This window comes from Papio anubis, unplaced genomic scaffold, assembly GCF_008728515.1.
Source record: "Papio anubis isolate 15944 unplaced genomic scaffold, Panubis1.0 scaffold1444, whole genome shotgun sequence".
NCBI classification, from domain to species: Eukaryota; Metazoa; Chordata; class Mammalia; order Primates; family Cercopithecidae; genus Papio; species Papio anubis.
This window is the reverse complement of record NW_022161408.1, coordinates 1-9474: the sequence shown is the minus strand read 5'-3', so window position 1 is coordinate 9474 and position 9474 is coordinate 1. Positions and strand designations below refer to the sequence as shown.

Genomic DNA, 9474 nt, shown 5'->3' with positions numbered 1-9474 from the left:
TTTCAACAACTCAGAGACCTGGGGAAGCAGTTGATATGATACAGAAAAGCCCGTGGCAGATCCAGCTGACAGATGTGATAGCAGTTCTGCTGTTATAAAGCAGTCTTTGTTTGACATTAAGGTTTGTCACAGCTCTTGAAATTTTGTCAGTGAGGTTGAAGGTGTCTCAGAAAGTCCACTGACCCTTGTATTGCATATGCATGAATAAAGTTACAAAAATTTTTTTATCTTTCTGTAGAAATAAATGTGAACTTGGGTTAACTTTCTGAGCCGGTTCCCTTGGAAACCTGGAAAAGGCGGAATGTCATCTGTGTTGCATTACCAGACTACAAATAAAAACATCCCGTAGTTGGTCATCATTATCTGAATTGGGAGAGCTATGAATGAATTGTAAACAATGGGGGCGTCTAGAGTTAGAGAAGAGTAATTGCAATTGTGGAAGTCTGCCATCAGTTGGACTTTGCTGTTATAAAGGTTTTGAAGTCTATGGTCAACTTTTTGGTGGTTTACTTTGGAGAAAAAATCAAGAGGTAAACCATACTTTGAGTTTCCCTGAGTGCAGTGGTGTTTGTAACTAGGCATGTCCCTTGCTGGGACCCTTGAAAACTTTGACAATGGGACTGTTAAAAGAAATCTCAGTTCCTTTTTGAGATACAGGCTTCTAAGCTGGGTAGCCCTGTGCCCTCCCATGTGACCTTGTTCCTTTCCACCTGAGGTATCGCTTGGGGAGCAGGATCCAGAGAAAAAGCCCTGGACTGACGTGTGCACAGCCATGAGGACTCCTGCTAAAGACACAGGCACGATACCAGTCTGCTGGCACACGGTGTTTCGTGTCTTGTATCCTTCTACATGATACCAGTGGCCCTATTGGCTTCATAGGGACTCTTTGAGCCACGTGAATGTTAGATGTATAATTGAGCTGTGGCCAGCCGAGGGCACGGTGGCATGTCAACGTCACTGATCATCAGAGAAACACAAATCAAAACCACAATGAGATATCATCTCACCCCAGTTAAAATAGTTGTTTGTCAAAAAGACAGGCAATAATGAATGCTGGTGAGGATGTGGAGAAAGGGGAACCCTCAAACACTGTTGGTGGGAATGTAAACTCCTGACCTCAGATGATCTGCCGGACTCCTCAGCCTCCCACAGTGCTGCTGAGATTACAGACGTGAGCCACCATGCCTGGCTACAAATGGTATTGTTTTATATGCGACGGTTCGTTTCAAGTACATTGAATACAGTTCCCTTCTGCCTGTTTGTGTTGTATCACAAAACCCATAATGAAGCCCTAAGACCAGAGCATTTGTGAGCCACTCTTGGATTTTGAATGGGACATGGATGGACTCAGCCTCTTTTAATTCCTCTAATGAATCCCATGAGATTAAAAAAAAAAAAAAACGTTCACTTTAGATTCAAGGGGTACATGTGCAGGTTTGTTACGTGGGTATATTGTGCAATGCTAAGGTTTGGAGTATGAATGATCCCCAGCACCCAGATAGGACCCAATATGTAGATTTTCAGCGCTCACCCCTCTCTCCCCTCTGTGGTTGTCCCCAGTGTCTGTTGTTCCATCTTGATGTCCATGTGTACCCAGTGCTTAGCTCCCACTTGTAAGTGAGAACATGTGATATTTGGTTTTCTGTTTCTGCTTAATGTGCTTTAGATATGACCTCCAGCTGTATCCATGATACTGCAATGGACATAATTTCATTCGCTTTTATGGCTGAGTAGTATCCCATAGTGTGTATGTACCACATTTTCTTTATCCATCCACCGCTAATGAGCATCTAGGTTGATTCCATGTCTGTGCTCTTGTGAACAGTGCTGTGATGAACATACAAGTGCAGGTGACCTTTTTTTTTTTTTTTTTTTTTTCAGAATGATGTATTTTCCTTTGCAGATATCCCCAGTTATGGGATTGCTGGGTTGAATGGTAGTTCTTTTCTAAGTTCTTTGAAAAATTTTCAGACTGCTTCCCACCATGGCTGAAGGAATTTACAGTCACACCAACAGTGTATAAGTGGTGGTGTATGCCTGTAGTCGCAGCTACTCTGGAAGGCTGAGGCAGAATTGGTTGAACCTGGGAGGCGGAGGTTGCAGAGAGCCAAGAGCGCCCCGTTGCACTCCAGTCTGGGCAACAAGAGTGAAACTCCATCTCAAAAAAGAAAAGAAGAATTTGTAAAACTCAATAATAAAATAAAACATGAGGAAAAAACTTGAACATACTTAAGGTACAGATGGCAAAGACACACACGAAAAGATGTTTAACATCATTAGTCATTAGGGAAATGCCAAATTAAAGCCACAGAGATACTGCTACACACACAGAAGAATGGATAATGTTTAAAAACCTGACCATGCTACGAGCTATTGAACATGTAAAGCAACAGGAACTCCCAAACACTGCTGATGGGGATGTAAAACTGCACACCACTTTGGAAAACAGTTTGACAGTTTCTTAAAACATTAAACATGCATCTACTGGCCGGGCGCGGTGGCTCAAGCCTGTAATTCCAGCACTTTGGGAGGCCGAGACGGGCGGATCACAAGGTCAGGAGTTCGAGACCATCCCGGCTAACACAGTGAAACCTGTCTCTACTAAAAAATACAAAAAAACTAGGCGGGCGAGGTGGCGGACGCCTATAATCCCAGCTACTCTGGAGGCTGAGGCAGGAGAATGGTGTAAACCTGGGAGGCGGAGCTTGCAGTGAGCTGAGATCCGGCCACCGCACTTCAGCCTGGGCGACAGAGTGAGACTTCGTCTCAAAAACAAAAAACAAACAAACAAAAAAATGCATCTACCTTATGATCCCTGCATTCCACTCCTAGGTATTTACCCAAGAGAAAAGGCAATATATGTGCATGCAAAAACTTATACATGAGTTTTCATAGCAGCTTCATTTGTAATAGCCCAAAACTGGAAACAACTCAAACGGCCATCAGCAGATGAATGGATATATTGTGGCACACCGTCCTGCAGAATACTCCGCAATAGAAAGGAACTACTGATACACGTGAGTGAGTCTCAAAATAATTATGCTAAGTGAAAAGCCATTTAGAAAAGAGTAGTTCTGGCCGGGCATGGTGCCTCGCACCTGTAATCCCAGCACTTTGGGAGGCTGAGGTGGGCAGATAACTTGAGATCAGGAGTTTAAGACTAACCTGGCCAACACGGTGAAACCCCGTCTCTACTAAAGATACAAAAACTAGCTGGGTAGGGTGGCATGGGCCTGTAGTCCCAGGTACCTAGGAGGCTGAAGCATGAGAAGAGCTGCAGTCTGGGAGGTGGAGGTTGCAGTGAGCTGAGACTGTACCCCAGTGTGGGTGACAGAGTGAGACTCCACCACACACACACACACACACACACAAAAGTATATTTTACATATCCCAAAATCTATAAAATGCAAACTATGGAAACAAAGTACATCAATGGTTGCTTTTGGATGGTGGTGGGCAGGGAGAGACAGGAGGGAGGGATTACCAAGAGGCATGAGGAAACATTGGGGGTGACAGGTACGTTTACTATCTTGATTGTGATAGTGGCTTCATGGACGTATACATGTGGCAGAATGTATCATATTGCGTGCTTAAATCCAGTAATGCTTGGAATGTCCACTTTATTGTGTTTCAATTATACCTCAGTGAAGGGTTGTTTTAAATAATAAAATATTATTTTTAAAAAACAGGCCGGACCCAGTGGCTCACGCCTGTAATCCCAGCAGTTTGGGAAGCTGAGATGGGCGGATCACAAAAAACTAGATAAATAAAGGCTACAAATAAACAGTCAGTTGAAGAGATAATATAAGGTGAAGACTGGAAGACTCCCAAGTACGTAAGTTTGTGTCCTGGTAGAGTTGGACACGTGAATGAGTTGGGTTTTTTTTTTGTTCCCCAGGCTGGAGTACAGTGGCACTATCTGAGCTCACTGCAGCCTTTGCCTCCTGTGCTCAAGTGATCGTCCCCCTCAGCCTCCCAAGTAGCTAGGACCACAAGCATGTGCCACCACGCCCAGCTAATTTTTTTTTTTTTTTTTGGTAGAGATGGGGTCTGTCTATATTGCCCAGTCCAGTGGTGAACTCCTGGGCTCAAGCCATTCACCCACCTCGCCCTCCCAAAGTGTTGGCATTATAGGCATGAGCCAGTGGGCCTGGCCATGGATGAGTTCTTGATCCCTTCTTGTCAGCCTCCACATGAAGCTCCCCAAATCCTGTGTTCTTTGGCCTTTAAAAAAATTTAAAAAATTAAAGACACGGTCTCACTATGTTGCCCAGGCTGGTCTTAAACTCCTGGTTTCAAGTGATCCACCCACCTTCTCCTCCCATAGTTCTGGGATTACAAGATTAGTGTTGCCAGCTGTCAGGTGGCTAGGTAGATTCAGTGTAAAGTCCTAGAAGATGTGTATTACTAAAAACAGCTAGCCACCTGACAGCTGGCATCCATCCATTCAGTGAAGATTGCTGGGCACTGTGGATACTGTGGAGGAGGCAGCAGCAGCAGCCGGCCTGCAGAGTGAGATGCAATGCCGGAGGGCTTGAGGAGGAGGTGGCACTGTGATTGGTGTCTGAAGAGTGCCTCCATGATAATGGAGTCAGTGTAAAGTCCCAAAGACCAGGAAGGAGCAACAGGAAAGGATGGTTCATATCCAGCTGACCCATTCAAAAAAACCACAAAACAAAAAACAACATGGGCATCAGCAGGGTAGGACAAGGGGGGCCTCCGGAGTGTTTTTGTTTTTTGTTTTTTTTGCAGTGGGGGAGGGGTGTGCTCAGATTTGCTTGCGGATTGCCAGGGCTGTAGTAGGGAAACAGCAGGGGGGCTGAGACCTGTGATTGGGAGTCTCCAGGTAAGAGGGGTGGACCCTGGGGACTGGGGGTCAGGTAAGGCTGTGAGTGGGGTGTAGAGGCAGGAGCAGTTGGACAGGACCAGTCAGGATGCAGGGCGCAGACTCATCAGTGAGAGCATTCCTGAGCCCAGCATCCAAGAAGCGAGGGAGGTTGGGAAGGTGCTGCTACGAGGCAGGGAGAGGTCCCGAAAAGTCCAGATGAGAGCGTGGCATGCGTGGAAAGTGCTGGGCAGTTTTGGCATCCGTGAAGTCACAGAGGGCTGTGTGTGAACAGGTGGTCTTGGGCATCACCAGGGAGGCCTTGAGACAGGAGCGGGTTGGCTCTCCTGGAGACCAGGCTGTAGGATAGCGTCGGGGCTGAGACATGGACAGTCTCCTTCCACCCCCAACCTCTCCTTGGAGTTTTGAGGCACTGCAGATAATTAGGAGGTGATGTGATAAATCCTACCTGTGGAGGATGCCTTGGGCAGGGAGGACAGGGCGCATAGGAGGGTCGCCCTTTGGGCCCCTGCTCTGAGCTGCTCATCAGGAAAGGAGAGAAGCTCCTACAGCCCGGTGTCAGAGCCTGGCGAGACCCTGTGAGGCCTCGAAAGTAGCAGGTGCCTCCTACAGTCTGTGCGTGGCCATCTCAGGGAATCCTCCCAGCAACTGTTCTAGTTATCCCTGCTCTTCAGGTAGGAGACTGAGGCCAGGAAGGGAAAGGCTGCAGTGATACCTACACTGTCAGTGGCTGGGGTTGTTTGAACCCAGAGACTCTAGGGCCCATGCCTCTGCCATCCTGCCTCTGAGTTTGATAGTTGGACTTGGTCCACCAAGTGCCAGGCCAGCCCTGTGGCTGAGTGCTCCCAGGCATTCACAAGCTGACAATTCTGAAGGACCCACGCACTTGACCGTGCTCCAGTCTGTGTCGTCACATGAAAGGTGGGTGCTGGAATAATAAATGCTGCAAATGGCACTGGGGGTGTTGGCCAGGCTCTGGGGGCACAGGAGCTCTGCCCATGCCCACAGTTGGCCTGTGCTGACCTCCCTCCAGAACAACTGAGTGACACCAGCTCTTTCATTGAGCTGAAGTCTTCCTTCCAAAATCCCTTCAGTGTGGTCTTTGTGGCTCAGAGAAGCTGTGGCCAGGTACAGGATCTGGGGTGGCCCCTGCTTCTCTGCTGTGTGGCCTGAGACAGGAGGCAGGATCTGAGGCCAGGCCCACCTGCAGCAGGTGTTACAAAGAGGCAAATTTGCACTTAAGGTTTGGAAGAACTCGCCAACCAACTACAGTCCCGCTGTCTTTGAAGGTAGTGAGCTCCCCATTGGGGAAGGTATGTTAAGCCAACCTTTCTGGGATGCTGGAAGATCAGAGACCAAGCAGTTAACATTCTGTGATCCTAATATTGCCTCAAATGCTGTGCTGCTTGGATTTGAAGTCAGTTTCATTTAGCCAGTTTACCAAGTGTCTCCTTGGTGCAAGACACCAGGGGACACAAAATGTCCTGGATAATTATTGGGTTTCTGGCTCCCAGGGGTCCCTGAGATGTTGTTCCAGCAGTTCTGGAGTATGGGCCAGGCACGGCTTGCATCTGGACCCATCCATATTGCTCGCTCATTGTCAGCCTCATGACTGCAGTTGAAGATATCAGGCCCCCATGCGCCCACCACCCTGCTCTGCCCCGCCATGGCCCTCACCATGGCCCACTCAGGGCACGAGGCTTTCTGGGTGATTCCTGGAACTCAGTGTGGTCAGCTTTCTGGACCTGACAGTGGGGTGTGTCTGCAATGAGATGCCAGTTGCAGGAAGTGGTTTGCACAGCCTTCCTGGTGTCATGGGTCACTATCTTGCTGAGTGGCTTTGGGCAGGTCCCTTCCCCTCTCAAGCTGCAGGTTCCTATGCCTGGAGCTCCCTTCTTGCCACACCACTGCCTTGTTTTCCCAGATACCAGGATTTTTAACTTCGATTGTTGGAAGTGGTTTTTTTTTTCTGTTTTTGTTTTTTTCTGTTGTTGCTTTTACATACTGCGAGCTTAGATACAGGATTTCCTAAACATAAGCTCACTCTGTGTTTTCTTGTAGCAGTTTTACGCTTTTACGTCTTGTGTTTAGTGTTTAATGTATTTTGAGTTTATGTTTGTTACTGTATAACATCAAGGTCTTATTTCATTGTTTTGGATGTGGCTATCCAGTCATTTCAGACTGCTCAATTGAACAGACTGCTGACTCCTCATCGCATCTATTTTCCCTTCGGAACACAGTCCCACTCATGCTGTCGCCCACGCTGGAGTGCAGTGGTGAGATCTCAGCTCTCTGCAACACCTGCCTCCTTGCTTCGAGTGATTCTCCTGCCTCATCTTCCCAAGTGGCTGGGATTGCTGCTGTGCGCCACCACACCTGACTAGTATTTTTTGTATTTTTACTAGAGATGGGATTTCACCATTTTCGCCAAGCTAGTCTGAAACTCCTGACCTCAAGTGATCTGCCCGACTTGGTCTCCCAAAGTGCTGGGAGTACAGGTGTGAAGCACACCACCCAGCCTCATTGCATCTTGTAGGCGTTCCTTTGAAGAAAATGTGTTGACTGCATACAGGTGTGCGTTTAGGTTCTCTTATGTCCCTAGGTTCATGGATTCATTTTTATGCCACTACTGTAGTCTTTGGTGAGTGGAGGTTTTACATGTAATTTGAAATTGGGGAGTGTGAGGCCTCCAATTGAGCTTGTATTCCCTAGGATTGCTTTGCATATTCAGGATCTGTGGGTGTTTGGGTAGTTCCATGTGAAATTTTAGCCGTGTATCATTCACATTCCTTTAAACATTTGTTTCATACTTCATGTCCAGAATTAGGGGTGCATTGGGACATTGTGATACTTGTTTGTATACCTTGAGTATGGATAAAATCAGGGAGTTTCCCATGCTTCTGACCGGGTATAGGTTTGATATCTTTGATGTTTGAATATTCAGTATCCTCCTTGGTAGCTGTTTTGAAAACAGCACTACCATGTTGTTAAGTGTCATCGCCCTGCTTTGGAGTAGAATACCAGAATGTATTCCTCTCCTGTAACTCTCTGTGTACCTGTTGCCAATCCTTGATGTCATCTCCTCCACCTAGTCTGTGATGACCACTGCTATACTTTCACCTTCAGTGAGTTGCATTTTTCAGCTCCCACATGAGTGAGAACATGCAGGCTTGGTCTTTGTCTGCATTTCTGATTTGATTGAACAGAATATCTGCAGGTGTAGTCATGTTGCACTCCAGGTGCAGTCCTATCATGGAAATGATAGGATTCCATGAATGTTGATGGCCCAAAAGTATTCCATTGTGTCTGTGTACTAGAGATTCTTCATCCATTCATCTGTGGATGGACAGGGAAGCTGATTGCTTGTCTTGGCTTTTGTGCATAGGGCTGAATTCCACCTGAGGCGACAGATCATCTCTTCCATGTCCTGATCATGTGCTCTGCATATGTACCTAAGAATAGAATTACTGGAGAAAATGGTGGTTGTAGTTTTAGGATTTCAAGGTACATCCAGGTGGTTTCTTCAGTGTGCATACTAGTTCACCATTTCCCACCAACTGTGGAGACAGGTTCCTCCTCTGGAAATCCACACCTTGTTTTGTGTTTTAATGTGTTTCACCATTTTTCTTGTAGCATCCGTTGCATGGAGAGTGAGATGGAATCTTGAGTGTGTTTTTGATTTGTGTGTGTGTGTGATAAGTGGTACTTGTTACATTATTCTGAATTTGTTTTAATTCGTTGTGTAGTACTGGGCGGAGGACCTGAAGACATGAGGTTGATGCACAGGTCACAGAGAAGATACTCACCATCGCTGATTCACACAAAAGCGTAAGTGAAAATCCCACTCAAGATTTCATCTCACTCCAGTTAGAATGAATACTACCAACGTTTGATGGCAGTTTTGTTTCTATAGAGTGTGTGTGTGTGTGTGTGTGTGTGTGTATGTGTATACACACACACACAACCCAAGGGTGCAAGGGACATTTTGACATATGTATATGTAGTATCATGATCAAATCATCATATCTGGCATGTCTGTGACCTTCCATCATTATTATTTCTCTGTGGAGAGAATATTCAGAACCGTATTTTCCAGCTGATTTTCAAAAATTTTTCTAGATTCTGTTGACCCTAGTCACCCTGCTGTGCAATAGAACACCAGAATGGATTCCTCATATCAGAGCGTCACTCTGTACCCGTTACCAATCCCTGCCGAGGCTCCCTGCTCTCCCCAGCCTCTAGTGACCTCTGTTGGAAGTTGTGCTTCTAGGAGACAATGTTTTTTGGATTCCGTATACCTGATGTCATGCAGCGTGGGTCTCTCCCTGGCAGACTCGTTTCATTTCACCTAATTGTCTTCCAGATTTCTCCAAGTGGTTGCAGACGACATGATTTCCTGAAGTGTTACAGCTGAAGTGTGTTTCCTTGTGTACATGTACTGTGGTTCCTTTATCCCTTCATCTGTGGATAGACAGGTAGGTTGATTCCGCATCTTGGCTATTGTGACTAGGGCTTCAGGACACGTGAAAAGGCAGATAACACAGGGATTTCATCTTCTCTAAACATGCACCCAGGGTTGGGATTGTCAGCTGGCGTAATGGTTGTACTTTTACCTTTTTTTTTTTTTT

At 46.4% G+C, this 9474-nt stretch overlaps 1 long non-coding RNA gene across 1 annotated transcript; it reads left to right on the top strand.

Annotated features, from left to right (window-relative positions):
* Positions 1-2776: 2776 nt before the first annotated feature.
* Positions 2777-9468, top strand: LOC116272641. Its single transcript, XR_004181277.1, has 3 exons — positions 2777-3017; positions 8593-8674; positions 9210-9468. It is a non-coding gene; the product is annotated as an uncharacterized LOC116272641 (long non-coding RNA).
* Positions 9469-9474: the final 6 nt, after the last annotated feature.